This window comes from Zootermopsis nevadensis, unplaced genomic scaffold, assembly GCF_977971745.1.
Source record: "Zootermopsis nevadensis isolate Lab colony 2312 unplaced genomic scaffold, Znev_1.0 Znev_ptg000083l, whole genome shotgun sequence".
Classification (NCBI taxonomy): Eukaryota; Metazoa; Arthropoda; class Insecta; order Blattodea; family Termopsidae; genus Zootermopsis; species Zootermopsis nevadensis.
Window position 1 is genome coordinate 1,507,861 of NW_028259214.1, and position 8,166 is coordinate 1,516,026.

Genomic DNA, 8,166 nt, shown 5'->3' on the forward strand with positions numbered 1-8,166 from the left:
TATCTGTCGAAATTATGAGAAAAAATTAACTTTGATTTTAAAATAATATTCTTGCGAATATATAGTGTATCTAAATCTAATATGGGGATATATAATTTTATATGTGGCCCGCGGAGTTATGATGCATTTCCAAAGTGGCCCGAAAGATCATTTGGGTTGGCCACCCCTGGTGTAGTGTATTAGAATATAAAATAAGCAAACCATTAACACTATAAATGACACTAGTGCCAAACACGTTTCGACCTCAAGAGGTCATCATCAGTGGCAAAAGGGAATTAATTCACATAATCAAAAATGGTTTTAAAAAATCTAGTGTCATTTATAGTGTTAATATTTGTTTGCTTATTTTATACTCTAGTGTTAGTGTTAAAGTGTTGAATTTTGTACTTTAGACGCGTTGTGTTTTCTTAGAGGTAGGAACTGAACATCTAAATCTTATTTGTGTAAACTTTGGATAGATATGCTGGTTTGTGGTCTTGATAAAATTGCTGGGACGTTCTGGCATGTTCCAGGTTGAAAGAGATGGTCATGAATCGTTGCTAAATTGCGTAGAGATAGGGAAATAAACAAAATATTGCATTCCGTTGTATGTGAAGCCTTTTAAAGTCTCTCCTTTTAAGTTTTTTTTTTAAAATAACATTTTGTGATCGAAATGAAATAATTCTCTTTAATACTGGAGCAAACCGTTACGTATTTTGCCTGACTCCTATACTACATAATAATTGTTCTAAGTTTGTAGAAAGATGTTCTCCGTATAGACTTATTATAATCTGGGAGATAGGGTCTTACAGTGTCCTTGTATTTCTGCTGACCATTGTATTTCTGACATTTGTCTTCTTGAGAAAATTTCCAAGGGGATTTACTGCCTCAATAAAACGCCAGGAAGCCGCCATACATCGGGTATGGCTTTGTAGGTATGAAGGTCACTAGGTGACCGTCTGATGTCACTACGGTCTCTCATTTTCTGAAGTGAAAAATTGTGTAATTATGATGACTGAACTGACATATGTTACTGGTCATTACATCGTGGACCCTCGTAACGAGCTGGTTCCAGCCTGTTTCCGGGGGAGGTGATGTGAAGTGATGTACTAAGGTTTGGGGTCCGGAGAGAGAGAGAGAGAGAGAGAGAGAGAGCGACCAAACCTACAGTTGTAGCACCGCGGATTCTCCGTGCACAGACGTCGGAAAATTGCTGTCTCTCATTATATTCAGTAATCGGAAATGAAATAAATAAATGTTGATAATGTGTCCATCTTGTTCATGCACGCACGCACACATAATGGACGACCAGACGCTGTGTGTGTGTGTGTGTGTGTGTTCATTGCCTCATAATTTTGGAACAGCTGGTCCAATTTAAACAATATTTCCAGTTCGTCAGCTGTGATCTAAGTAAGGAAGAGGGAAGTTTGTAGTTTCATCATGGGTGAGAATTATTTGTACAGGATTTTTAATTTAATTTAACACGAACTGCCCCTCTCCCACCCTTACCCTTCTCCGTGCGACTTCGATTCTCGACGCTTGTCATTATTTGGGTTTTTAGTTATTTTCATCTGTACATCCAACGCTTCGTTTTTAGAACGAGAGAATCGTTTTTCAGGTCAAGGAATCCGCCTTGTTTTATGGGACACAGAATAATTACTGCAGTAATTGGCCTTATCCTGAACTGATTGAACCCCCCCCCCCCCCGACATCTTCACGCCTTCATTGAGATCTATTATAAAATTGTTCTCTGTGTTCAGATTTCCGTAGTGGTCTTTGAGCTTCGAGTTTCTTAGACTATATTTTTGTGTACATTTCTCATTTACCAGGAGCTGGATTAGTAATTTGTAAAATAGGCCACTCACTTTTCTCCACAGGCATCCAAATTTATCATTTAGTGTATTTTCTTATTCGTCTCAGTATTTCGGATTTTGGTAAGGAGTTAAACGAATACAAATTACGTTCCACTTGATCCCTTCCTGCTGAGAATCAGAGATGTAGTGTATGCGATTGGTGTCTTGACTGCAGTTTCATACGACAAGATCTCATGGTGACATACGTGTACATTAATAACACGTTCTACTATATGTTCACTTAATACAAGCATTTCGCTTAGAATGATTGAAGAATGTAATTTTCCCTATATTTGTTCAGATATGGGTATTTATCTGAATTATATTAGTGCTTATTATATTATTAATAAACATTTATTTCTATACGTGTGCCAATGACGGTTTTACAGAGGATGCAGTGATAAAAGTACGAACGTTTTTACAGAGTGTGTCAAAGATTGTACGTAAAAATGTAAAGCTGTCCCACTATACGCCATGTAGGCGTTTGGGGGAAGAGTAAGCTCCTACTTACTCTCAGCCTCGGCACTAGAAGGGGGTGAGTGGTCAAAAGAAAAAATAAATCGAATAGCTCATTGATGTTAGAATAATTTATTTCGTGTCTCATTATCAAACCAACTCGACTGAACAGAGTTCTTGAGAAGCAAAAATAATCTGTAAATTTCCCGCTTTCTTTGGAATGATAAGATTTATTACCGTATTCACAAGAATCCATCACTGATCTAGGATCTTTTATATTCCCCCATCTTTGCTTTGGTCTTCCCAGTTGTCTCTTACCTTTTTTTTATTATTAAATGCCTGTAAGGAATGAAAAATAAGTACTTGAAATCTGACCTCGAGATACGATTGAGGAACGTTTGTAATGCCTGTCTTATCCGTTAACCCTAATTAATAAATCCCACGTAACCAATTTGTATTTCCATTCTCTGAACTCACTGAGTTTCCCCATCTGTGTTGGCTCACATTTATAAACCTGTGTTACTTGGCAACACTCTATATATCACAGTGACAAACCAGTAGTTATGAACATTAATATTAACCTCGATTAAAGGGGAGATTATGGGCTGAGTCAAGAGTTTTACATGTGAAGTGCTGGGCGTGTAGGGGTATCTTGTTCAACACCCTCTTAAATAACAAAAAGGGAATTACGTGGGTGGAGGGATACATCAATGGTAAGAGGAGGAACACGTAAAGAAAAATCACTTTGTGTGCGTGTAAGTTTAACAGCATAAGTGATTTGTGTTGGAGTACACACGAACTCTGACGCATCGGGGACTCGTTTGTGGTATGAAATGACGTAAAATCGAATGCAGTGTGAAGGTAAAAAGAAAATGAGCAGTTTTGAGCGTTACAATAACAGATTCGCTATTGACTTTCGGAAATTTCTGGGAAGGGGGGGGAGGAAATTAACATTCTGTGGTACTTTCAGAAAATGTAACTGCAGTTTCAACCGACATAAATGTTTTTATTTTCATGCGTGTACGGTCGATTGCCAATGTTGCATCATGTTCAGGAGGAAATAAATTCGAGCCTCTACCGAATCACCGGCCATCGTGACATTTATTGTTTCCCTAAGTCGTTTCAGAAAATATTAGAGTGAGTGTATGGAAATAGGCTAGACAGCTTCCTTCCACGTAGTTTCCAATGTAAAACTTACAATCATCCGGTAATACTAACGCCTTATTTGTTTAACAATAAATAATTAATATTTGCATTCACGTAATAAGTGTTTCTTGTTATTTGTGATAGAGTATTTCTATTTGAAGAGTAAATTATATATCAAGAGAGTTATAAAGTTGTCTTTGTTGTTGTTATCGATATAAGAATATCGAAAGTACTGGAGCGTGATGAGTCGGGATTGGTCAGTCGTGTTGGCTGGGCGACCTGGGTTTGATTCCTGGCATGGGATGGTCGTTTTTCCCTTTACAACCGCGTCCAGACCGTCTCTGATACACGCCACCTGTCCAGTGTCTACCCGCCACTTCTCCGGAGCTAAAGTGGCCGGAGATCATTTCTTAGTCTCCATCTATAGTCTCTCATACTTCTTCACGGCTTTGCGTTTTTAGGTACAGTGAGACCTTTGCTATAAAATTTATGTAGTATGTGTGAAGTAATTCGTTGGAAATTGGTTCCATTTAGTTATGTTAACATTGAATAAAAATTTACTTGGATATTATCCATCGTCTAGTATATATAAAACGTAAAACGACGTTTCGGAGATGGGGCTCTATCTCCGTCTTCAGGTTCCTACTCAGTTGGGCCCACTAGATAGAGCTAATCCCTATCTCCGGACAAATTAAAAAAAGTGAAAGTCCTAGAATAAAAAGGCATAACCACACCATCCATCCGTGGGACGTAAAAGAATAGTATGTAGAAAACAAAATTCATAAACACGAATAAATCCAAAAGACAAAAACTCACAAAAGGTGGAATAAATACACATGAATATTAACTTGAAACTCGATGCCCACCTTGGATTTCTTGAGAGATGACAGGTATCCAAATAGGAGATAAGTCCAAACTAGGCTGGCTGATAGGATTGGCGAGTAGTGCCATGTGTGCAGCCTCCTTGTATTTTCTGTAGATGGTATTGGGTTCAGTTAATAATACTCTGGCCCCATCCAAGTAAATTTTTATTCAATTGACTCTTCACCATCGTCAAGAAGTTTTAGATTTGATATATGCTAACATTCTTTTGGCTGAAGTAAAATTGATTATTTATAAGGCTCAAACGTTCACACAGATGATTACGGTATGGAAATGTGGTCCTAAAATAAGTGTATGACGCGCGGCTTTTAAATGTGACGTCATTTCAGAATGCAGTACGCCACGCATTGGTGAAACGGAGCTAGCCGTGTGTTAAGGCTGTGACCGGGTTGTTCTTTTGTTAAATCTTACGTGGTACCGCCTGATTCGACTTCTAATGGTTAAGTGAAGTGTTTTCTTCGCGGTACGGTCTGGATTCGTAAATATTATGAAGACGAGCTTCGGCTTCGAACGTTGCTTTGCAGCCCTCCCAGTGTTAACATCAAAATTCTGCTCTATAGTAACCCCCCCCCCCATATTAACGTAAATCTTTTTCCAAACGCCGCCCCTCCAAGGCCAATATCAAAATTCAAAATTAACGCAAAGACTCTGATCAACCTCGCCATTTCTTAACCCATCCTGTCTCCTAAATCCCTTGCCCTTATTAAACCTATTTATACCAGAAGGACGAGCGGGCAATGCCTGGGAACCTTCATTGCCTCAAACCAACTTTATACCCCCCCCCCATTTATAACGTTAGTGCATATCGCTACTTCCCTATTTTCTCTTCTCTCTCTCTCTCTCTCGCTTCGGCTTCGAAGGGTTAACCAGCTGATTTTTTGTAATGGTGAGGTGTAGTGTTTTCTTCGCGGTACGGACTGAATTCATAAATAATATTCAGACGATCTTCGGCTTCGAAGGGTTAACCAGCTGATTTTCGTAATGGTGAGGTGTAGTGTTTTCTTCGCGGTAGGGTCTGGATTCGTAAATATTATGAAGACGAGCTTCGGCTTCGAAGGGTTAACTGCAGATTTTTTGCGTCACGCCCAACCAAGCCATGTTTTGCACCTTATCTCTTATATTTATTCAGTCGGAGAGACGGGAATTTGACGCTTTGCGCGGTTCATTTTAAGTTTTAAGTCTTTCTCATAACGTGATCTATATCTTCGGTTAACAGTTGGTTTAAACATTCAAAGCCGCCTAAATATTATTACAGAATTGAGCCCGTACCGCAAATAAAACATAACAAATCGTCATTGCAAAAATAAACTAGTAAATGCTTTTAAAGGAAACAATCGCTGTTTACATTGAGATTCAGACGAAATCTGTAAAACAAAATGCAGTTACTGGTACCTACGAGTGTCAGAGGGCTTTACAGGTTTAATTTTGTATCATATTGTTAATTAGGTTTTCTTTGCCACGTTTGGTTTGTGTATCAAGTTTACATCCTCGCGTCATCCAGCTCTATAAACTTTTTAATAATATCCTGTAATCTGCTTGTGCGTCTTAAAACAGAAATGTTCCTGTCATGTTCCGATTAAGATTTTGCATAATTTTTCATCTCCCACATGCCGTGTTATTTTCCTTAATTTTCTAACGGGAGCTCTGCACAAAACGTAAAAATATTCTGACACTGTGTATGAAGATGACTCTTATCGGTTGTTACGTCGTGTAATCTGGTAGAAGTTTAGTGATATTTTTTCAGGGGAGTTGCCGTGATACTGGAGGCACCAAGCATGTCTGAAACGTCGGTATACTTGTACCAGACTACACTACGCGCTATTCCATGACGCATTCATCTCCATCTGTTTGTGGTAGCCGATAGATTTGTAAGACATACCTGAAGATTATGGATTTCGGTTATTTAACTTCATTGAAATACTGTGAGAAAGTTCAGGTACATTTGTTCCTGCTACTAATGCTTTTTTTTAATATTCCTTACCCTGATAAGATTTTAAACGCTGTCATCAGCAAGTTTCTGATAACGTATTGAAATAGAGACACGGATTTCAGGTAATTACATCATTGTTACATCAAATATTGATTATATTCGTCTCTTCTGTTTGGTTTCCGTCTTTCGACTCTCGACTTAGAACTTCCGTTTCGTGGTCTTTGTTTCGTTTTTGATTGTCAGAATGTGATTCTCGTGGACCCAGGGGGATACAAGAATACAGTTTAATATCTGTGTCATTATATGAAGGCAAAGGTGTAAAAAATATGATATTTAATACCCTTCTGTCTTTATTTCTTTATTCAGGAGAAATATCGTCTCACTAGCTTCATTTTCTTTAACTTAAATTTTTTGAAACACCGTGTAAACTTTATTTTTCGCGTTGAAACACCATTACTTTTCTGTACCTTCTATTTTGTTTTCACACAATTTTCACTACTGTGAAATATCTATTTGGTGTTCGGCTACATGTTTCGACTAATAATTGGTCATCATCAGGTCTGTAACTTGTACTTAATTTCGTGCACATTTGATTAAATATGAGATGGTTCTATATTAACCCTTTGAAGCCGAAGATCGTCTGAATATTATTTATGAATTCAGTCCGTACCGCGAAGAAAACACTACACCTCACCATTACGAAAATCAGCTGGTTAACCCTTTGAAGCCGAAGAGAGAGAGAGAGAAGAGAGAAAGTGGGGGGGAGTAGCGATAGGCACTACTGTAATAAATGGGGGAGGGGTATAAAGTTGGTTGTGGGCTACGAAGGTTCCCAGGCAGTGCCCGCTCGTCCTTCTGGTATGAATAAGTTTAGTGAGGACAAGGGATTTAGGAGACAGGATGGGGTAAGAAATAGGGGGGGGGGGAGTTGATTCGGGTCTTAGCGTTAATTTTGAATTTTGATATTGGCCTTGGGGGTGGCGTTAGGAATAATTTACGTTAATTTTGGGGGGGCTACTATAGAGCGGAATTTTGATATTACTCTGAGAGGGCTGCATGGGAGGCATGCAGAGCAACGTGGGAATTGGGTACCAACTCAGCATTTGCTCTAGTACCGAGGAAAACCACGGAAAACCTTGGTCGAGTTGGCCGGTCGCAGGACCTTCCGGATGCGTGCTGCTGACTTCTAGCCAGCAGTCCGGCATTTAAAATCGCGAGCCCTAACGGTAGCCTCTGTCCTTGCGCTTCCTTTATTAAAAACTGATACATTTTTTTTTCTTTTCATTTTTACATAGATTTGTTTTGGATAAGAAACGACCAACTTGGCTCGTTGCTTATCCAATTACAAAAAAAAGTTTCAATTCACATTCCATAAATCATTTTTCCATTTTCATGCCGTGGTCGTCTTGTCTTGTGTCCGTTGGTTCACGGTCGGTCCAGCGTAGGGGAGTGGTCGATGTGACCGCCTATGGACTGGACTCTCCGGGGTACCTATAACGGGCTGGTGGTGCACTGTAGTAGGGGCTACAAAAGAAAAGCCGAGGTTTAGCTGTGTTTTTGCTGGAGGTGAAGGAATTTTAAGGTGTGCTGTTGGGCTAATGTTACAGAACAATGTACTACAGAGGCAATCCTCTGACCGTTTATTGAGCAGAAGGATTGGAGGATTTCGCGGGTTGGGTTACCTCGCAAGAAGGGCTCGGGGGCGGAGGTATTTGTCAATGCTGGGATCGTACTGTCCTAGCTCTTGAATTTGACTGTTGTAGCTGGTGGCCGATTTCAAGTATAGCCTATTCGCTAATCCTTTAATGTAGTTCTTGATCAACGGCATTCCGGTCTGTTCGTGTAGGGTACTAATTGGAGTAACCCGTGGCAATTTGGTTATTATTCTGAGGACTTTGTTCTGAAATGTCTGAAGTTTTT